Below are 24587 nucleotides of genomic sequence, written 5' to 3'. Positions count from 1 at the left end.
TAACTTCCATACAACTATATTAAGTAGTGGCTGTTGGCAAAGAATCTGTGAATTAGCAGCTGTCCATGCAGGTGGACTGAGTCCCTTTTAGTATTCTAGCTGGAGAAAATCATGCCATTTGCCAGAATAAATTTTCCCTCAGCAAAATGTAACTTGGTATGAATTCTAGCTATATTCTATGTCCAATTACTGAGCCTACCACAGGACACTATAGTAGCAGCATGTCCAGTTCTCTGAATAGTTTGTCAGCTGCATTCAACATGCGTTTTAGGTATATGGCATATAGTGGAAACCAGGGGAAAATATTCAAATGCTATTATTTATCTTTTTACTAAACTTACAATTTCTCGAATATATCAGTGTTATTTTTTATCTTGCCTTCTAGCTACATAGCTTGGGTTGTTTCTCTCCTGGAAAAATAAAGTAGATTCTGTGGTCATCCTATCTTTCTACCTCCTACAGTGGATGGTCGGACCCCTCTTTGGTGGTCATAAGGGACCGGACAGGTGCTTACAGCAGTAAAGAGCTGTACAATTTCCAATTCAGCTAACCACACTCACCCCACCCTATTCCACAAATGTTTTATAAAGGAATATCTATCTATCTATCTATGAAGTAAAAAAAATTGAAAAATCTTATTAAAGAAAAACCTTTTCCTGACACAGAAGCTAAAATTCATTAAAACTAATGAGGAAGGTATAGGAACTTAAATAATATCTGTCAGGCATTCTTGGAACTATGTATTTGTACAAATGCCCCAGACCTCCTTATTTTGTTCCTGTTTGACTCTTCCTACATTTTCCCTGGTAACTCCTTGTGGGCAGTCTCTGGCACCTCTGGTTAGACTTCTGATGCTGGCTAGTCTGAGGCCTAAATTAGGCTTGCACAGCACCTGATTTTTCTTACTAAGTGTGCCACTTTGGCGTGGTTTGTGCTTTCTTGTCTGTCGGCAGGCTTGTTTAGTACCTGTGCAGTCTATACTTGGTTTTCTCCCATGACTGCATAACATATGCTGCTGTGAGCCAAATTATGCAGTAGCTAGACATGTATTTTCTATTTCATCATATAGGCTCCAGTTGGTGTTAAATTGACCAGTTTTCTTACTGTCCTTTTCTTTAGATTCTGCTTTTTGGTTGTTGTTGCAAACCTATTTTTCCTCAGATTAAGTTTTTTGAACATGAAAATTCTAATATATTTTACTGTCAGATTTTATCCTCATCATTGTACTCTCCTGTCTTATGAAATGATAATTGAAAAATGGAAGATGTTCTTATGAGACCAAGTAAATAATATTTGTGACAAGTTCACATTTACCCCAGATATATTGTATTTGGACATTATATTGCCTAATAATTTTTATAAAATGTAAGATTTACATATGTAATGATTAAGCCATGACATCATATTTAAAATCTACCTTAATGTAAAATAAGTCCACTTAATTAATATTTAAAAATATTTACATATTGGAGAGCTTTTACCATATCCCTGGATGGTAAAACTGAGGACTGTACAAATATCAGTTTCTCTCTTAAATTCATTAATAGGTTTAATGCAATATTTTTAAGATTTCCCTCTTCTTCCTTCTCTTCTTCGTCCTCCTTCTCTTCTGTCTTGCTGAATCCCTTCTCCTTCTTCCCCGTCTTGACTCCTCTCTTCTTTCTCTTCCTCAATCCCCACTTCTTCTTTCTATCCTGTTTTTTAAAGAGCTTGTTAAAAGTAACCCTGGAATTTTTAAGGAAGTGCAAACAGGTTAAAAAAAAAAAGTGAGTGCTAAACCTTACTCTGAGCTCACAATAATTAAATTGGCATTGTACAGGTAGAAACATTAAAATAGAGCAAAATAAATTCACCTTCTCATAAGCCCAAGCATGAATAAGAATATACTGAGTGATATATGTAACCAAATAAATTATTGGTGCATCAAAGAATTGTTGAATAAGTGGGACTTGTAAATTAATTATTTGAAAAAATAAAAGAAAGTTTGGGCTGTTACCATTCAGTAAGCATAAAAGCAATGAAATAAATTGTAAACAGATATATACATTTAAATGCTTATGATACATTCAGATGATGCTACTATCATATAATAATTGATAAGTAGAACCCAAACAAAGTTGGTAAAGTATTAGGCTCATAGTTACAAATAATAACATAATAATAATAATAATATTTGCTCCAGAAACTATTTACAGGAACCTGAAACCTCACATTGTCTCTGGAACCCTGCTGAGTGATTTACTTATAATATGACATTTAATCCTCTATGAATTGGATATTATAATCTCCATAGTCTTTAGGTGAGGGAAAAAGGGCTTAGTGATTTCTAGTAACTCACTAAATTCAAAGTCATATAAACTTTGATATGATCCATACATTTATTTAAATATACTACTCCATGTGACCACATAGGTTGTTTCAATTTATTAATATTACTACACTGAGATGAGCTTTATGCTTGTTATACACTCACTAGTTTAGGAGAGAAATCTATATCTAACCATCATAAAAACAGACCACTCCCATTTTATCATTTAATATCTTAGTGGTGGGCATTTATATTGCTTGTTGATTTTACTATTACCATTAAGTTAGCATGAACATTTTCATATACATATCTTTTTGCCTACATGGAAGGGATTTTTCCTTCCAGTAGAATTATTGGATGATAGGGGGTGCACAATTTAAATGTAAAATAGATGCCATCAGAAGTGATAGCAGACATTCATACCTTGTTTCTGACTTTAATGGGAATGTGCCTCAAGTTTCTCCATTAAGGATTATGATCACCCTAGATTTGTTTGTTTTGGAAGAGGAAAAGCTAATTTTATTTAGCAGAGGAAGTTATTTTCTGTAATTTTTAAAAAATACTTTTAGACATTTTTGGGCATTGTTTTTTATCAAATTTTTATGCACCATTATTCTCTGATATGATTTTTAGTATCAGTATTTAGTGTTATTGCAAAGGTTGTCTTGCCAAAGAGCTAGTTCTGCTGAATGAGATTCTGAAGCAAATAAAAATAGGACATATTTGAGAGCTTTGGAGAAAATCAAGATTCAATTACCAAAAAAGATATGAAGAATTTGGTGGCCAAGCTGTAGCAGCACATGATGTTAAAATAATTACTACTATTACTCAAAATGAAAATTCTAGAATAAAGAAGTATATTTGACTCCTCTCAGGGCTGTAAAAGCAACGTGAGCATGAAAATCACCTAGCAAAAAATTAACAGATGATGGAGAAATGAGACAACTTCAGCTAGGGTGAACAGAAGTCATTGGACTGCTGAGGCTGACTCTGAAAGTGGTCATGAAGTGCCAAAACAAGAATTAGAAATAAGGATGCAATTACCAAGATGAGCTGAAACAACAGCATTAGAAAAAGTTAAGTTGATCTTGCACAGTCTCTCAATGAAGATGTAAGTTAGGAAGAGAGATGATGGAGGTAGAGTCCTTTCAAAAATGTCTTTTAAAATTATATTCCATTGTTTGCTTTAATAAAGTTACCTTTGTATCAAAAAAAAATTCTCCAAAAATTTTTCTTGGGGTTTTGATTAGAATTGAATTGAATCTATTGATCAATTTAGGTCAAACAACGTCTCTCTATATTTTAACATGGTGTTTTGCCTAATGTGTTTTGTTCTGTTTTTTTTTTTTTTGCTTATGCCACTGAAAACTCAGCTTATTTATTTCCCATTTTTCATGTTCTATATTAAATGATTTTTTGAGTATATGTTTCCCTGGAGGTGCTACACTAGCTGCTTCATAGGTAGTATGAAATTTTTAAGGACTGTAACATATATTGACTGTTGTTTTTCAGAGGTTATGCCAGTTTATACACATGTCTATTTTCTCCAAAATGTGACAATTTTTACTTCACTTTACAATTCTGCTTTACTTTTATTATCAGTTTTCCCCTGACTGGGCTCTAGTATAATGTTCAATAGAAGAAATGATAGCAAGTATTAGGTATTCATGCCTTGACTCTTAAGGAATGTTTTAGAAATAAACTGGTTAAAGTTGATGTTGACTTTAGATTTGTCTGTCTTTGGAAAAAAAAGGGAAACTATTTTCCATAGGTTAAGGAATTTACTTTCTCTTCCTGTTTTTTTTTTTTTTTTAAAATAATTTTTAAAGGCATGACTAGGCATTGGCATTTATCAAATGCATTTTCTGTATCTATTAATATTGATCATATTTTCTGTCCTTCAAACTGTTAATGTGATAAAATTACACTGGTAAAACCCTTCTTGGAAAGGGACTATCACTGGAAAAATCCTTCTTGTCAGTGATATAACTGATTTGAAAAATACCACTGGAGCAAAGGGTTGAGTTAATTGTGCTACATAGTTAATAGGGTGCTATCATTGTTGATCCCAGCAAGTTTGTCTTATTTAATTAATCTGTATTTTTAAGTTTGATAAGCTTATAATTTTCTTTCCATATGATATTTGTCTGGTCCTAAGTTCAAAGTTATACCACTTTAATAAAATTGAAAATTTTTGCCTCTTTCTCTATACTGTGGAACAGTGTATATAAGATAAGGATTAACTGGTTCTTGAAATTTTGAAAAAAATTATCAAAAAATGTTTCATTGAAGTTTGCAGAATTACTGACGTGAATAATACTATATGCATTTTAAAACTGCAAATTTATATGTAGTTTTATTCATTTTACATTTTTATTTTACATATTTTATTTTACATGGCATATTTTATCATTGTTTGGTCTTGACAAATATTTTTCTTGCTCTTTTTCAAAAAACAAGAAATTATTTTTGTTGATTGTCTCAATTGTATTTTTGTTGGTAGTTTCTATTTCATTTATTTCCTCTTTATAGTAATCATTTGTTTCCCATATATTTTTTGTGCTTACTAGTATTTTTTGTTTATTCCACTGAAAACTCAGTTTATTTATTTTCCATTTTTCATGTTCTCTATATAATGATTTTTGAGTATACATTTCCCTGGAGGTGCTGCACTAGCTGCTTCATATGTAATATGAAATTTTTAAGGACTGTAACACATATTGACTTGTTTTATAGAGGTTATGCCAATGATTACACACATCAGCTCTACATAATTTGATGTTTGCTTTATGGATTGTTTTAACAGACTGGTTGCTTTAAAGACTATTGTTATCAAGTACACTAAATTTTTCTAATTGGCAATCATTTAAAAAAACTTTTTGTCTTGTTTTTCTACCCTTTAGATATTTCACAATCATTATTCCCACTTGAACAATCTCTCAAGGAGACATATCTTTAGAAAATTCATCTTTATAGAAAAAAATTTATAGCTTATTCATGCTGCAAATATATACTTTAATAATTAATACACAAATCAACTAGTATTGTAGAGATTAATTCACAATGAAATCCAGTTATGGAACAACAACCACCCATTGGTTAAAGTAGGTTTTGTATCAGCATACTTTTCTTTGGTTTTCTCATATACATTTAGACTATGCATGGTCATATTTCCTATACCACATTAAGTAAAATTTCTACATATTTTCTGTGTTCTTCACAACTCTAGACTTTCTTTAAAATAAAACTTTTTTATTTTTAGCTCCTGAATTGTCTACTTCCAAGGGCATAAATTATTTGTTTTAATGTCTACATATGATTGATGCAGATATAATCATGGTATGCCTGGCTCATGTTTTAAGTTTTATGAATAAACTAATTAGAATAATAACATTACAAAAACTGGTGTACTTCCAAAGCAGGAAGTTGCAATTCAAAAAATTTCAAGGGCAAAGATATACATAATTTCTCCCTTAAAAAAATAGGGTAAATAGAACTCTTTTCTATTAAAAAGCAGGGTCTTTTAAATTAAAAATAAAAAATACTAAGCTTTAATATTTCTACCATCAAAAGTTATATTAAAAAATCAGTGCTGTTTTATTTTATATGTTGGTCTATTTTAAGCATTAACATTAAACATTACATAACATAAACATAAACAAACATAACATAAACATTAAAGTAAAGGAAATAAAATTGAAGAGTAGTAGCAAATACAGCAATTCCTTCATGAAGCATGTAACATTGAACAAGAGAATCTGTTTTAAAATATCTTTCTTGTTACATTTTAGAATGTCTTCCTCACACTAAAATTCTATGTTTTAGAGAAATAATTGAATTTATTCTACAATATTTCAAATAATTCATTTGCATTATTCTAATTGCAGGTGTTTGTAAAGAAAGCAAAGCTACTCAAACTGTGGCAAAAATAAACTTATAGAAGATATTTCAAAGACTATATTAAATACTCTAGAATAAAACTTCATAATACATTGGAATTATATTGGTATAAATTTTGATCTATATAACCAGAACATTATTTTTCTTAAAAATAATAAATATTTGAAATTAAGCTTCTCTAAATTGTATTAAAATAAACAGTATATATGATAATATTTTCTCCTGCTGTATCTAATTTAGTAAATGAAGTTCTAAATAAAATGGTTCAATTTGCTTTTATTAAAATTTTTAAAGAAGAATAGATATCCATCAGATAAGAGCTTATTTCTAAACTCTTTCTCATCTTACTCAAGATGTGGAAAGCTGAGCATTCTCTCCTAACTCCTATTTTATGAACCACAGAAGAATGTAGCACAAGAGAATGTGATTGTAGCACAGTGTTGGGAATGCCATCAACAGCACTGCAGTATGTATCTGAATATGATTAAAAGGGGAAATGTTGGATTGTATGTATGGTAACAGAATAAAAATAAAAAAAAAAAATCCATGGAACTACAGTACACGAACAGTGGGCCCGAAGTTAAGCAATGGACTTTAATTAATAGTACAATTATAAAAATGTGCTACAATCAATTGGAACAAATATTCCAAACCAATGCAAGTTGTTGTTGGTGGAGTGGTTTATGAGAATCCTGTATTTTATGCATGATTGTTGGGCAAACCTACTTCTCTAATAAGGAAAAAAAAAAAAAACTAAACTAAAAAAAGAAAGACTGTCCTAAAATTCAAATGACTTCCTATGCATAGTTTTTGAACCTCAGTCATAAAAACGTAATGCTTATCTTTATGCTTTCAATATTTTGAATTAATTAGTCTCCATTTTCAACTGATAACCACTGCCTTTATCATCATAATAACATGAGTAAAAATATCTTCATACTTTGTTTTCTGGCTTTTATATTCAAAATTCAATAATTTGGTTCTGATACTCTGGTTTCATTTTTATCCCAGGGCTCTTACTGGTTATTTGGCCAGTAAGACAGGCTCTCTGGAAGGAATACATTTAGACAGCGGCAGCACTGTCCAATAATTGGTTACTAAAGCCACTGATGTAATTTTGTAATGCACATCTCTGTATCGAGTTATGAGGTTGGGAATATGCAGACCCTCTTCTCATCACTCTACCCTTTATCTGTTGCCATTTTGTCTCTCATTAGCACTCAAAACCTAACTAAGGTATACCAAAGAAACAAAGGGAACTAAAACTTTTGACAGCAAACTTGAGAGACTTTTCTATTTTTTTTATACGATCCACAACTTTTAACACTGTACTCACCAGCAACGTAGATAAAATAATTTTCTCTTCATTCAGATAACATTTTATTCAAATGGGCTGGTGATTATTTACAAAGAGGACTGAAATTCTGTCCATCCCATCATTCAGCAATACCCTCAGTATATTTTAAAATAAATCATTTTTTAGATATCATTTTATTATAACTGGAATAGTCCTTATCAAATATTGCCAACCCATTAATCGTATGTAAGAAGAAACTGAAGTCCCAGGAAGTTGATGTTCAAGATGGGGCTAGTCCTTTAACCTGTATATTGTGGTCCCTGAGAAGTGGCATAGGATTGTGATTTCCTGGGAATTGCTGAGTCTCTCCTGTGGCCAGGTACACCTGGGTGGAATTCACTCATTCATTCAGCAAATATTTATATGAAAGTTCATTATTAGGCATAAGAAGTTAATCACTCTCCCTGAGCTTAACATTGATCTGAATTTAGAGAGGTGATATGGGCAATGTGGCTTTGTGCTTGGGTGGTAGTCAATAAATGCAGCTTTGTCTCTTAGTCCATGAATCGTAAGTAAAGATTCTTTCACTTTAATCAAGAGAAAAGTACAGCTATTAAAAAATTGTGGTAAATTATCTTAATATTCATTTTAAATTTTGCTATTTAAACTTTGACTTTTGATTATGGAAATATTTTAATTTTCAGGTGTCAGATTTTGGTGTTTTCAAAATCACACCCCCTTTATCTAGTGTATGGATGAGTGGAGGAATGGGGATAAAAACTAAAGGACAAACGGGGTGGGATGGGGAGATGATTTGGGTGTTCTTTTTTCACTTTTATTTTTTATTCTTGTTCTGGTTCTTTCTGATGTAAGGAAAATGTTCAGAGATAGATTGTGGTGATGAACGCATAACTATGTTATCATACTGTGGACAGTGGATTGTATATCATGGATGATTGTATGGTGTGTGAATGTATTTCAATAAAACTGAATTTAATAAAACAAACAAACAAACAAAAACAAAGTAATTAAACTCAGAAGATTTTTTTTTTCTTAATGAATTAGAAAGTAAGCAGTAATAAAATCAAATACTAATACCTAATACATGCACATAATTCCGTTTGTAATCGTCAGAGACTATGCTAAGTTCTATAGGGGATATAAACAAGACATGTTTCTGAGTTCACATATAGATCACATTCTAATTTAAAAGACTTAGATGTATGTAACTGAATGTATTATAAAGTCTAATATGATATTAGCTATATTCATCCATTCATTCATCCATGCACTCAATAAATGTTTATTGGGCACTTAACTGGGTTATGTTGCTCTAGGTATTGAGAATATAACAGTGAATGAAACGAAGTACCCATGCTCAGTGAGCTTACATTCTAACAAGGCGAGACAAACAATAAACAAGTAAAAAAAAAAAAAAAACAAGCAAACAAAGTAATAGTATCATGTTGTTTTAAGTGCCACAAAGAAAAATAGTAGCAGAATAAGGATATTATGGGTTGAATTGTGTTCCCAAAAAAGATATGTTCAAGTCCTAACCTCCAGTCTCAGGATTTTGACCTTATTTGAAAATACAGCCTTTGAAGATATGATTAGTTAAGATGAGGCCAAAATGGGTTAGGGTGGTGTCCTTTTAAGAAGAAGGAAATTTGGGCACAGAGAGAGGAGAATGCCTGGGGATAATGGAAGCAGAGATCAAAGTGCTGCAGCTGTGAGCCAAAGAGCACCAAGGATTGCCAGCAATATCAGAAGGGGCAAGGAAGGGTTTTCCGCTGTAGGAGGCTCTCTCCAGGTGCACCATGCTCGCACACCTATTTTGGTCTTCCAGATCTGTGAGACAATACATTTCTGGTATTGTAAGCCACCCAGTTTGTGGTACTTTGTTAAGGCAGTCCTAGGAAACTAAAACTAAGGAGATAGAATGGCATGCACTAAGGGTGCTACGTCAGATAATGTAGTTAGGGAAGGGATTCCCTAATCACCTTGCATGGAAGTAGAGACTGAATGAAGTGAGGGACCCAGTTGTGTGCATATCACTGAAAGCACAATTCCAGAAAGAAGAAACAGTGAACTTAAAGGTCTTATAGATAGAACACACATGGCATATTCGAAGGATAGCAGGGAGGCTAATGCAACTGGAACTGAATGAGAGAAAGCAGACTGATAAGAGACAAATCCAGGAGCTGGCCAGGGACTCGATCATCTAAGGCCAGGAGTGTCATGATAAAGACATTGGATTTGAATGTATGAGTGCAAGGAAGGCTTTAAGCAGGGGGGCTTGAGATTACATTAATTTTAAAAGGATCGCTCTGTTACAGTGTGGAGTATACTCTGTAGAGGAACAAGGGTGGAAGCAAACAGAGCAGTTAGGAGGCTTTTGCAATGGTCCAGTGAAGAGATGTTTGTAATTTACATACAATAATAAAGGTACAACAAGCTTTCATATGAGCATTGCGGTAGGAGACATTATCCATTCTGATAGGGGATGTTGGGAAGGTTTGTTTGTGTGTGTGTGTGTGTGTGTGAGCAGTGTGTAAACTAGTCATCAAAGATAAGTAAACTTTTGACAGATTGAAATGAGGTAGCTAGGTTTCGTGGTGGTGGGGGGGCATGATGTGGATAAAGGCAAGGAACCATCAGAAACTGTGGTATAACTTCAGACTGGCTGGAGAGGGAGAGGTTGTAGCTCACAAAAATAAATAGAACTTAAGGGAGAAGAGGTGGTTTTTCTAGCACAGTTGTGATCAGACTGCCCAGGGTTTTGAGCATTTGCTAAGGAGTATGGCCTTCTGAGACAGTGGTACATCATTAACAGCTATGTTTATTGTTTGCTTCTATTTATAAGTAGAGGACTACTCTGAGGAGAGCTATACTTTAGGAATGGAATATTGCTCCACTGGCACACTGTAGAAGGAATATGAGCTGCAAAGAACTTGTGAATCCATTAGGAAGCTACAGCAATACCTCAGGCAAATGAGCAGTAAAATAGTAATGGAGAAGACTGCTATAAAGTATTGTGGAAATGAAACTGAAATTGTGTGTGCATGGAAAGGTGGTAGGGGTGAAAGATTGGGAAGGGCTGGAGCTGCTTTGGAAGTATTAAACCCAGGTAAGTGAGGGGCTGGTGAGGCCATTAAGGGAGATCTGGAAGGTGGATGGAGGACTGTGTTTTGGGAGTTGGCTAAGGTAATTTCAGACTTGGACTTGTAAGGTATGGATAGCGCTCTTTGTTTGACATATCCAGAAGTCTCAAGCAGCTGTGGACTGGCTTGTGGGAGAAAGTTTGAAACACTTTGCAGGTGAGGGAGTGAGTATGTTAGCATTAAAAAAGGCCTATTTGGGACATGAGATATTTTTTGTTAAAGGTGTCAGTAATTAATTACCTACCAGAAATCAATTCTGAGATATCTGGTATTCTGTCCAGGAGGAGGGGTTCTAGGAGAAAAATGTCATTTTTTGGGGGATGAGGAGAATTTCAGTTGTTTCCCAGAATAACGTGGGCAGGAGATAAGCAGGTTTAGGGAATGGTGAAAGGTTTATGGCTGCAGTCTCATCTGTAAAATGGGAATAATGAGAACCTCTCTCATTAAATAAGGATTAAAAAAAAAAAAGAGTTTTATGTCCTCCACCCATTTTCACTCCAGGCTACATGGCCCTGTGGCTCCTACCTTGGTGGGTGATCAACAAGAGTCAAGACCCCTTCCCCAGCCAGGGGAAGTTAGTGCCTTCTTATATTTTTGTTAACAAGAAAAGCCTACCTGCTGGCCCAGGAGCAGGGAGTGTAGCTGCCTCTGTGCATTGAGTGCCTTGCAGAGATGGCTATGGGGAGTGAGAGAGGACAGTGCCTTCTTTCAGAGAGAAGACAGTAAGAATAAGGCAGGAACTTAAATTTCTCTTTGCAGATGCCCTCCAGACAATAGATGGTGAGAAAAGTTTTCCATGCTTTCAACCTAACACTGGCCCACAGGTCTCAGGCTTATCCCTGATGTCCAAGATTAACTGGATTAATATTTATAAAGCACCCAGAATGATGACTGCCAAGTAGTGGGCACTAGATAACTGTTTCAAATAAAATGAAATAAGTAACCATGACTTCCTTCTGCTCTGTGATTTCAAAAATAACAGACAAGAATAGCAAGACTCATTTTGTCCCTTACATCTCCTTTTATGTGCTGGAGTCACAAACTTCTCTGCTTCAGCTATTACCAATTATGATCTAACCCTGAGAAGCTTCTTCTCTGCTGTTCCTCAATTCATTTTGAATGCTGACAGCTTGGATTCCAAAAATTTTTTCTTTTATTTTTCTATCCTTTGTTTTTAAAGAAATACCCAGCTGATTTATCAAAAAGACATTTCATTCATAGAATACTCGTTAAATAATACATTGCTTTTTTGTTGTTTTTAATGGTATACAAATAAGAATTTGAGAGGCAGTGTAGAATTCTGCTTTGTCATGTTAGTACACATTAATGTGGCTCGGAATTTTCTTTATGTGCTTTAGTGCATATGAAGTGCTTTTCAGTCATGATTCAGGCAGACTAGACTCTGCTACTGCAATAGCTCCTGTTTCTCCCATTTTCCCCAATTGTTGGCCATTTCACTGCTTAATAGCACCTCAATTTTAACTGGTATGAGGAAGGGACTAAGTCTTGTCACTTTATCCCTGGTCAGAAACTCTGACAAAAAGCCTCAGTGTAAAGTGTCATGAAAGAAATTGCTTGCAAATTTGTTAGCGATGCTCTTCCTAACCTTTTACCGTAGGCAATCGAGGAGTGGTTACATATAATGATCTTTCAAAGCAGGCTATAATTTCACCTGCCCAGGGTGGCTGAGGAATAGACTAGGAATCTGAAGTCTGTTGCATGGAGCAGTTGACCTCTCCCGATTCCCTCCAGTCCCTTGAATTCATAATTTGAATGCATAATTTCATATGCATTTATTCATAAATATGTGCACCCAGACTACTTTCTGCTAAATGCAGACTCCCACTCTGAAACATTGGAGAGAGAAGCTTGTTAACTGACATTTGCAATTTTAGGAAGGCACAGTGTGGGAGAGAGAACTGCCAATCATTTCTGCTAACACTCTCAAGGGAAGTCTAAACGAAGCTAGCGTGGTCCAATTAAAAGAAGCAATTATGAGTAATGGAAAGTAAACAAAGCTAAGAAAAATGATATTGCAGATTGTAGTGAGTAGTCACAATGAAAAGCTGTATTCCTTAAGTATCACCTTTGTGTCTAACGGTATTAACTGCTTTGCATTACTTGAAGATTTTCGTGTGAAATAATAAAAATAAACCCTTAAACTTAATTTCATAACTAAGCAAAATGCATGGTAGTGAAAAATTTTAAAGAAAGCTTTTTACCGAGTTTTAATTAGGTCAAATTTCTACATAGCCCTTGGGATGCAAAAAAATATATAAAATATTATTCTATGTCCCATTTAGCTGCTTAATTATATGAACTATTGCAAAGCAGCCCAGCAGACCTTTATATTTTTTGCCAAGTTTGAATCACTAAGATATGAAATCTGTCTTTGTGAGATAATGCAATCCCACTGTCATAAAATGAAGATTTTGATAAGTTGCATCATTTCACCTTTCCCTATGTGCAGGGTAAATTGAAGACATGGTCCACCAGCACTGTGTGTTCTCATTCTGGAAAGCATAGTGGTGGAGTATTTTTACCATTGCTATAACAAGTTTAGTGTCAAATTAACTGTCCTTAGTTCACTTGCACAATGATGCAATTGGCAAATATCTGTGGAAATAAACATTTTAGTTCTATTCCTAAATATAAAAATATGCCCAACCCAAAGTTCTGGGAATATTGTAGAAATAATTTTTCCAAATCATTTTCCTGCCCTGAATGTCTCTGTATGTTGGTCATAAAAGATAAATTCATATTAGAAAGTCAAAATACAAATTCATGTAACCTACAGGTGATAACCAGAATGATCTGTACTAAGAAAACAACTAAAAATAAACATGTGCTAACATATATCCATGGAAAAGATTCTCAGCCATCTTAGAGGTATTTACAACTGATTCTCAACTTAGAGAAAAGAAAGTCAAGAGGATTCATACACAGACCTGAAGACAGAGTCTGCTTAAAGAACACTCGATTAAAAGCAGAAGCACAAATATTTCTTTAGCTGATGTTTGGAGCAAGGTGAAAAATGCAATCCTGATAAGCAAAGTAAGCAAGCAAGCACAACCTTGGAACAATAAAACCAACAATGCCCATTGATACGAATGCAGCATTGAGTTGCAGTAAGTAAAAGACTCAGTGTTGTGTTGACTCTACCCATGCCTCTCTATGGCTCCGGCTCTTCAGCCTGTCACAGACAGGCATCCTGAAGTAGATGCTATTTCATTAGCATCGCTTACTGCCAGCAAATGACATGGTCTTGGAGCAGAGCCAGGCTACTGGCATGAGAAATGTGTTGAAGATGCTGGATTTCCCCAGGGAATGGGTTAGGGTGATCTAGTCCAGTGCACAGTGAGAGCTGCTGTGAGAGACAGATGGAAAAACTTTGTATACCCCATATTGTTGGGGAAAACTAGATTTTTAGAATCCCTTTGTACCTCAGAAAGACAATTCCTAGAGCTTGTTTAAGTACATGTACATATTCCTCTGACTTAATTCTACCAGCAATGAATTGTCCTGCCCATTTTCCAAATGAAAAAGTTGAGGTAATATTTAACTATGAAGCAAGCATAGGTACATTTAGCATTCATATATGGAGCATAGGTATAATTAAACAAATGCAGATAGTGAGTATAACCCAAACATGAATGCATTCTATGTTTTGTAGATTTGTTTTCAACTCTTGCTGTGTCACGTAGCAAAAGCTCAAGTTAGTCATCCAAATATGTATTTTTTAATTCAGTCAGTTCCAATTGTTTGCTTTTTTATTTTTGCAGAGCACTCGTGATGAGTTTGTATAAAACACCTACACTCCATTTCTTACTGAACCAACTTGCATATTTGTCAGCTTTTCCCTTTTCAGAAAATTACCAGAATTACATGCCGCTATATTCAAAATACCCTACCCCCCACCACTGTCCTAATCTGTCCTGATGCGGGACTGCCATCTGGTGGAACAGAGAAGGCACTTCTGGTTTGGTCTTAACCAAAATTGTGTGATCATTTCTCAGTTAGGTTTCTGAAGGATCATTATAGCAATTGGAAACCATGTCTGTTGTCTCAAATGGAGATGAGCCTACCAGGCATAAAAGGAAACAATGATAATAATTAGAGCCACTGACTAGTACCACAGTATTTATGGTGGATGATGAATTGGCAAGAAGAGTTCACACACTCAATTTTTTTTAGTCAAGATAAAAAAAAATAGGCAGATAAAAAGATAGATCTAAACATTTATTAGACTAGGTAAGGAAAATTACAGTGGAAACAAAATGATCTCAAAAGCTAGAGCAAATAGAACAGAGCTACCTTTGCCCACTTACACAGTTACACCTTTGTGTAAACATCCACACAGCCTCTCCCTACTGTCCCATAGGGACACAGACATAGCATCACAGACCATATGATGCTACCTTAGCAACATGGAGGCTACAGGTTTGGAAGACTCAGTTCTTGCTGTACTGTGTACTCTTCCCTCAGGCTCATGTCACCATTGCAGAAGACTTACACTGATAATGAGCTGCTACTTGAAAGAATTTTTCTCAACATTTGGCATAGCTAATCTTGAGTCAAAATCAATACAGAGAAAATGGAGCCAGTGGCCAGGTCTATCTAATAATATGTCTGCCTCTGGCTTTCCTGATTTTTAGAGGAAACTATTTTCTCAAATGCCAAACACTTAACCAGATTATGTAAACTAACCATATTCACAAACATAAGGTAGTATTATTTTTACTATGAAGCACTGAGTGCTTAAGAACTTTGTCAGTGTCACACAGCATTCTTACATGCTACAGACGTTGCACTCCTGGCCACTTTACCTATGAGGGAGGAAACAGGAGAAGGAGAGTCCAATGACTTCCTTTTTTCCTACCTCTTATTTGAGCTGTGTGCAGAAGTAACATTTTGGAAAGAAGTAAAATACCAAGAAAGACATTTGCCTATCCTATCCTGAAGTGCAATTTTCCTAAGAGAATGTCTGTTTCCTTGAAAATGGTCTTTGAACTTGAAACATCCCCTGAATCAGAGTAAAGTATGCATGCATGCTTTCCATTTGGAGGAATCTTAGTTGGTTGTGTGAAATTACATAATACCTATCCAGTGTTAGAGCTGGAGAAAAGGCTGACCAAGGGACACCTATACTCAGGATGGAATCCCAAAGATGTCTACAAGTCCATCTGCAAATATCTTCATAATTAAGAATGGGACTGTACTATTTCTCCAAATGATTCTTTCTCTGTGGAGTCTTCAAAAAGCCATACATCTAGACCAAGAGGTACATATGATGGGGAAGTGACCAGAATCTTGTGTTTGAGTCATAGTTCTTTTTGTCATTTTGAAAGCTGAGCTGTGAATAATTTGGTGCCTTTGGATATTCATGGGGAATTCATGAAATCTGGGGGCAGAGGAGTTTAAATTATTTGAAACCCATGGCCAAATGAGTGATAGCTCAGAGAGGAAGATAGAACATCTCACAGACGGTAAAGGAAGTCGGCAGGAAAATGGCAGCATATCCAGTACATAATGCCCTCACAGTACAGGTTTGTACAGTGATTCAAAGAATGCGTGGGTTTCTTCATTATGAAGAGTAAGAACTGAATTTCCACTTTCTTGTAGATAGTTCTTTAATGTCTGCAACATTTTGTATTCCTACTTTTCAAGGATTCTTTCTGATGTATTATATATCCCCTTGGCCTATTAAGCATGATTTTTAACATTTTATTTTGAAAAAATTTTAGATTCATAAGAAGTTGCAAAACATAGTACAAAGTTCCTGTGTATTCTTTCCTCAGTTTCCCACAATGATAACATCTTAGAGAAATATAATACGTTATCAAAACAAGGAAATTGACATTAGTACACTACTATAACTAAACTACAGACCTTATTCAGATTTAACAATTATTCAGTTTTTAAAAACCTGATTTAACACTTCTTAATACTTGCTGTCTTGAATAATTATTGTGTGCTCCAGATAGCTGCTTTGTGATATGTCTTAATTAATTCAGAATTTAAAAGTTCATTTGAAAATTAGATTTCCTAGTCAAAACTTTACTACCTGCTTTTATGTTTTGCTTTTGTTGTCATTTATGTTGTTCTCAAATAAATGGATAATACAACCTGCCATTGCATAAATTCTTGTAGAGATTAATGTGACTGCTGATCTGCAAAGTTTAGACTTGTAGCAGAGTCTAAGGTGGCTGCCATCCAAGTGGTTCCTTGTCTTTAGTAAAATCACACTTTTCACTGTTTCTATCAGTGTCTTCTAACTTACGAGCACATAAAATGTCTTTTATGCCAAACTCAGTGATCTCTTCAACTTTATTCTACCATGTAAGTTACAGGCTGGTATCATTTGAAGACAGTGTCTTTTAGAACATTGCTACTATAGATCAATGCAGCTAGGTGGTTCATTTGCAATTAAAAACATTACTAGAAAAAAGTTTTATTTGTGTAACAATATATAGTTTCAAAATGCTGTCATGTAAAGAATTTTATTGATCTTATACAACAACTATATGAAATAGGCAGAGCAGATATTTTTATCTCCAATAAAACTTTGTGCATTCCTAAGACTAAAGGTCACATTCATTCATTGAAAAAACTTGGTTCAGGCAGCAAGACATATTTATGCCAGATAAATCAGTAGAGGAAATTTAATATGGCTAATTTAATATGAATGATTAGAATTATATAGGAGAGCTAAAAGAACAACCAGGAGATGATGAGACAGACCCAAGGTTAACAACCACAAGAAGCTGCCACCATGCCTGGAGCTGGAGGAACAAGGAGAAGAGGTGGTGCTACTGGATCCCAGGAAGCAGAGGTCCCACCCACAGACCAAACCTAGCTGGAATCCTGTTGGCAAGGAAGTCTGGGAAACAGTTTCAGCTGCCCTGTCCTGCCCCCTGGTAGTATGGGGAATTGATTTGAGAGCACAGGTGTCAAATATTGTTGTACCAGGCATACTCATTTTTTTATAGAAATATCATTTGATTGCATGTTTCTGGATGTAGAGGATAGCAGTAAAAAGGGCATTATCTCTTCTGTGAAGAAATTTCCAGACTTTTAAGAGGAGACTGTCATGTAAACAACAAAACTATTGTCATGATTATTGCTGTTAACTCTTAGTATTACTATGAGTTATCATTTATTGAGTATTACTTATATGCCAATAATTGTGATGTATGTTGTGTTTTCTCATTGAACTCTTTGAGTTCAGTTTATTACTATCCTTATTTTACAGGTGATAAAGTGGAAGCTTTGAGAGGTTAAATACACTTCCCAGGATCACAAGACTGGGTAGCCTATATTCTGACATAGATCTTCTAACTCTAAAATCCATGCTCCTAACCCTACCCCATGTTGCCTATGAAAGTATAATTAACTGTTAGAAGTTCTAGAATTACTTCTATGTCCAAGATGTAGATTAGGCACAAAGGAGAAAGTAGAGGGAAGGGGAGACTTCATAAGAGACGAAACACTTAATTTGAACTTGAAATGTGAGTGAGTATTTCTCTGGGTGAGCAAGAAAGGCAAGGATAGTTAGAGCAGAGCAACAGTATCAGCATGGCATAACATTTTCTTGGAGCCTGGTAAGCTTGGCTACTTGCAAGTAATTCAGAACTATTGGAGTACAGTGTAGGGGAGGTATTTGGTAAGAGTGAAGGCTAGGAAGACAGTCAGGAGCCACACCAGGGGCCATGTCTTACTCAGGAGACTCTTCACACTCTAGAAAGTAGGAGGTTGTTGAAGATTGTGTGTTGTGCAGTCCTACTGGTTTTACTTTAGTAATACCACTCTGCCTGCAGAGTTGAGAAGCTGTTTTGACATGTTCACATAGCACATGGTCTTTACTGAGGGCACTGGGTGAATGTCAGAAGGATGTACCGAAAGTTTGGACTTAGGTTTAAATGTTACGCTACTGCTACCCGCTCCAACTGACCTTTTACCATTCTTTCTCAACTCTAATCACTGAAAATCAATGTTCTCGTTAAGAGTTTAGCAATATCTAAGAGAAGGCTTCAGCTATTAAGTGCTTCATTGGACTCTTTATTAATTTCGTTCAGAATTAAAGCAATGACATCTGAGTAAATGTGGGTATTTAATTTTATACATTGTCATAAAACTCTTACATATATTTTCATATATGATCCCCAAATAACCGTATGGCCATATTATCTACAGCATAAAGATGAGGAAAGTGAGCACAGAAAGGTGAAACTATTGCCGTAGACCTACTAAATAGTCAGTTGGTCCTTTTGGGTAAATCCAGTGTTACTTTTGCTTGGTACTTTAGAGGTAGCATCTTGGGTCTGCTCACTAAGAGACAAAAAATTACTTTTCTGCTTTGATTTTATTTTTTTTAACATCCTGTGTTAAAATTGAGGGTAGCCTCATATTAGCAAAGCAGAAAGAATTCTTGTTATTGAATAGCCCATTTCCTTTTTTGGTTTTCTTTTTTCTTCATACAGTTTAATAGTGTTCATTTCATTTATTTGAATTCTATAGATTACTGCTACGTTTTGTGAATAAAGCCTTTTAGGTGAGCGGAGAAGAGTAGGGGAATGGCTGAGTGTAATTATATTTGATAACCACATGAGGGAAGGATGAAAGAACCTCTGATTCTCATAGAGCTCCATTACCACTACTTATTTAGCAAAAATAATTTCTTAGTATTAAACTTATATTGAAATTGATTTATTTTTGACTGAAAAAGAATAAAAAATACCTTAAGTCAATAAGTGAGAACTTGTATCTCTACCTTCAAAGTTTCCATAGTAATATCTTCCTCTAGTATGTCAATAAAACTTTTTTTCAGAGGAAACAGTTAAAGGTGTCATGATTCGAAAAGCAATATTCTTTTATGTATTTTCACACACAAAGTACCTCATGATTATGTGGGTGGAGATTAGAAAATGTTGCTTTCAAAATAAGTAAAAATGTGTGTGTGTATATATATATATATGCAATATGAAAATCTGAAGAATATCAGTTGATTTTTATTTATACTTTTTACTCTTTTTGTTGTTTCTATCAAAATTTACTGTTTAGGAAAATTTGTTTTCCAGTGGGGAAAATTTTAATGTTGGGTAGTATATAAGCCCTGCAGATTCTCCAAGTCAGAAGCCTTGTATCTCACTTCCAGCTGTGGAATTAGCTAGCTGGTTGACTTTGAAAGCAAAAACTGCTTCATTTTACGTATATACAAAGGTGTTACTATGTCTTCCCAGTCTAAAATGGTTTTCTTGAAGATGAATTAAAATATAACTCTCAAGAAACTTTGATGAGCAAGATAAAGATACTGTTAAAATTACATGGTTGAGATTATTTTTATGTTTAAATCAGGTAAATTAAATGTCAGTTCAATGTGACAATACACAACATTTTAGCCAAGCCAAAGATATTATAATAATATTTGTAGGAAAATGCAAGTATGGTTTGGAAACCCTAGAGATAAAGGTTCTAGAATGACACCAGAGTCCAAAGTGTGAGAAAATGAATGCTGGTTTGAACAAGTGGTCAACCCTGTATAGAGCTAGTATAGCCTGTAGCTTATCCAGAGAAATAATCTTTGTATGTAAAATATTCTGCTCCCCAGAATCCTGACTAGAAGAGTTTTGTAGGGTGCTTATAAGCCATTGTCTCTAAAGATTATTTTACTCCAGAATTTATGAAGGTAAATGTATTGATGAGAATGGCTCAGTAAACCCACCCTCTGTAGTGTCACCTGAACACTGTTTATAGGTCCTAAATCCATCTGTGTCCTCCACTTTGAGGAACTGGCCTAGCTGCTCACCTAAGAATTGAAGAGAAGAGTTCTGATCATTCAAGATCCTTATAAGTGGTGGCCAGAATTGCTCCTGCCCCATGAACTAGAATACCCACTCTTGTTTCGGGGTCCTTATTGCTACATTACAGAATGTGCTTAGCATCTTCCTTAAGTTGTCTTTAAATATTGAGTAGGGGCTTTGTTTTCTTTTCTCTATGATCTACAAAATGGTGGTTGCCCTGTGGTGCTGAAGCTGTCTGTCTCTGTGACCTGAATACTTTTCATGGCTGTATCTGTGCTGTCCTGGCAGTTTTATTTGCTCTGCACAATCAGCATTTCCTCTCACTGTCAAGAGGCCCGGTACTTTAAACCCCTTTTGGCAGAAACAGTTGTTTTCTCTTTGGAGTCTGAAGTGTCAGTATATCTCCTGTTGGGTAGAAACAAGGATACCCTGATGATGCTTATTTTTCAACAATAGCAAACAACCTCCTTCTCCCATTTTTTGCCTATCACCCTTGCAATAGCTCAGAGGCTGTAGAGTGGAAGCAGTCCTTGTACTCTGCTTTAATTTTAACGTCTCCTCGTCATTTGGGAGGACCAGGCAGATCACCAAATGTTCTACAGAAAGCTTTGAAACCACTTGTGAGAAGAGGAGTGAAGCAAAAGTGAAAGTAAGCAAGAACAACAACAAAACAAACAAACAAAATGACTACCCACCTGATTTTTGTTATGGGGCCCCATATTTTCTCACCTTGCTCTCCAGTTCACTTTGGACTCATTTCTCCTATCCTAAGGAGAACCCTCCTTTTAGACCCAAGTCCTCCAAAAGTCCATATGCTCATTGTAAAATGTTTATGGAAATATGCTGTGTGGCCTACTCTTTTTAAATTAGTAAGTAGAACCCTTAGCATCCTGGTCAGAAGTGATTGCATTCAGATATGTGAGCCAATGGCTGGGCTAACCCCATGGACAATGTGTAATACCTACATGACTGAGAAGACTCAGCAAAGTGACACTTGTGCAAATACAGTTGTTCAACATCAGGAAGCACATTTCTGACCATTTTAGAATGGCTGCTTCTTTTACTTTATTTTCCTTGTCATCAAGTATTCAGAATTATTTCTGGTGATTTTTCCATTTTATTAGTGTCAGAAAGACAAAATATTTGACCTCACAGACACTTAATTATAATTATACATAATTATAATTAAATAGAAGAAGGCATCCTAAGTGCATGTACAGCAGATCTTCTAGGCCGTTTGTTACACTAGGCAATTCATTACACTTTTGTGGGCTGAGAGCTGAATTTTTAAGATTTGATGCTTGATTCCCAGAAGTCACACATCTTATCTTTGTAGCTAATATTTTACCAAGTAAAACCAGTATGGATCTTTTGCATTTTTATTTATGCTGTGTATGTGTTTATATTTATATATAATCTTTAGAACCATAGATTAGCCTTTATGTGCCTAATCCAGTTGAATTACTTTCCTATCTCTATTCAGGAATTTGTTTTAGGGCATTCATAATTTTTTTTTCAGGGTTATACTCTCTATTTAAAAATTCTTAATTGGATAAAATCATCACCTTATATACATAAGTTTATTTTAGGTACAATCCTATTAATCATTGAAGAAACCTTTATATTTTAAATCTGTAAACTATTACATGTAGTTTATTTATTGCCCTAATATTTGTGACAAAGTGACCTTTCCTACTGTTGTTTGTGAAGATGTGTGTAAAGATGTCTTTTTAGAACTCTTAAGTGTTAAAAATCTCCTGTGTGTGGGTCTTTATGTGAGGAACAGTATTACAGCTCAAGTATCCTGTTTCGTACTTTCTACAATATAACCAAACCAACACTGGGGTTCCTAGAAGGGTAAATTGCTTATGCATATTAGCAAATTTTATGTATCCTTTAAATTTGGAACTGATTCAAAGCTATAACCAGGGCAAGTACATAAGTCAAAATATAATTCCTTAAGTAAGAGCCATGTCAGTTAACCTCTCTTAATGTTTTGATAATATATATATCTAAAATTCATAAAAATCTCTAAAATTAGATCAATAAAATATTAGACTTATTGAAATTATGCAATCAGTTTGAAATGCAAGCCGATTTATTTTACTTTCTGCAAAATGGGATGCAATCTGGAAAGAAGTTAATGCTGTGGTAAGAGCTATAGCATACTGAACTTGAGTCATATGCCATTTTATATGCATATCTTATTTAATATTCACAAAAACCATATGAAGTATTATTATTATTATTCCCACTTTACATATAAGATGAGGCTTAAAGAGACTACATAATTTACCCAAGATGTGGTGATTAATGGATCTGCAGTTGGGTGGTGTATTTTAGTGCCTTTATTCCCTTTGTTGTTCAGAAAGAAATTAGGGGTACAGAGATGAATCATATGTCTATTAGGAATACAGTTCAGTAAGGGACTGAATCAAGGATTGCAAGTTCTTCTCTGGCAGTTAATTCTCTTTGAGAGGTTGATGTGGAGAGGGATAACAAAGGTATTGGAGTTCTGTGGGTTAAATTCAGCTTGATCTTGTTCTGTATAGGATTATTACCTGTGCGCAGATAATTTAAAAATTTCAATAACAAGTACTGGTGGATTTTCAAGATGGCAGAATATTACATTTTCTCCTTCAAATCTCATAGATGGACAAGAGTTTTCTTGATTAATTTCCTGGGGAAATCCCATGAAAAATTTCAAAAACTCTATTATTTTTAATCACAGTTATGTTTGTCAACTGTGAGATTATGTAAAATATCGACTAAAGCCATAGGGTATGTAGGTGAAACCAAGTAATGGGGCATTTTAATAAAAGTTCCATGAAAGTGGACATATGTTGAGCATTTAGAAATCTGAGCTTTCCAAAATTTCAGGTGCAGTCAGTGATATTAGCTATTAGTTGATCTTTCATGCATATGTCATTGGAACTACATCACTTTAGCAATTACAAAACTTCAGTATTATATCAATAAATGAGATTTCAAAAGAAGTAAGATAAATATAGAAAAGTAAAGTTATCTTTGAGAAGCTCCAGGTAAATGAAATTATCCTAGAGGGAAAAAATATATTTTGAAATAAAACAAAATATATAATATAGAAGGATAAGGAAGTTCAAAACAAATGCTATATTTTCTTTTTAAATAAAGATTGATTAGATATTCAAGAAGCTAGAGGTTGCTGTGAAAAACACAGTTGTACTTATAAATTTCTTCTTAAAATAATCATATTCAAAGAAACAGTGATAAAAATGCAAATTTTAAGGTGCTCTTAGCTAGCTGGAGGTCAAATCAATGTTTTCCCTCAAATCAAAACATCAGAATTTTCCTCAGTTAAGTTTTAATTTTTAAAGGTTGAATATTTATAGGAAAATGAAATGCTGAAATTGTTGGAAGTCCTTGAAGAAAGGTTAAGCTTAGTAAGAAGTAAACATGAACATTCATGTATGGGCTTGAAGGTGTCTGTGAACGTCTTGAATTAAAGTGCAAAGCATTGCGGAAATGGAGTCCATCTATTCTGGAGAAAAAGTTTGTACCTTTCATCAGATTTCCAAAGGAGTCCAGAAACTCTTGATGACTATTGCCATAGAACAGAATTTTACTTTTCTTTTTTTTTTAACCTGTCCATTGACTAGACTGACTTGCAAACATAATGTATCTTAGTGTCTAATGACTTTATATAAAGTCACTGATTCATATACTCATAGAGTTTCAGATTCTATCTTTATTGAATCTTTTCTGTTTTTGCTACCAAGTAAGTGAGAACTCTGTGCTTAAGAATCACTGGCATGAGAGGAGGAAAAAAGCTTTAGAGCCAGGTAGATTTGAGTTTAAATCTTTCTCTGCTACTTGGTCAGGTTCAATAAGCTTTTTGAGTTTCATCACTCCTTGCTTGTAATAATGATAGTCATATATCATAAGGTTACAGTGAATTAGATGAGAAAAATATATGCAAACCACTTGGCATCTTTGGTAGAACTCCATATTAATCTGAGATACTCCATTCTCTGTTTTATGGCTTTATCAGAATATTCTTCCATCTAGACTAGAATATTCCTAGATGTAATTTTCCCCTAATATTTCTATTTTTAAGTCATGTATTCATTACATGTCTAACC

The 24587-nt window shown here is 34.6% G+C and overlaps 1 protein-coding gene across 4 annotated transcripts in view; it reads left to right on the top strand.

Moving 5' to 3' along the window:
* ADGRB3 (adhesion G protein-coupled receptor B3) overlaps nt 1–24587 on the top strand; it is a 772638-nt gene that overhangs the window by 130823 nt on the left and 617228 nt on the right. The gene's annotated exons all lie outside the window — the stretch shown is intronic.

Source organism: Choloepus didactylus, chromosome 7 (assembly GCF_015220235.1).
Source record: "Choloepus didactylus isolate mChoDid1 chromosome 7, mChoDid1.pri, whole genome shotgun sequence".
Taxonomy (NCBI): Eukaryota; Metazoa; Chordata; class Mammalia; order Pilosa; family Megalonychidae; genus Choloepus; species Choloepus didactylus.
The sequence above is the reverse complement of the archived record's forward strand: the minus strand, read 5'-3'. Positions and strand labels throughout refer to the sequence as shown.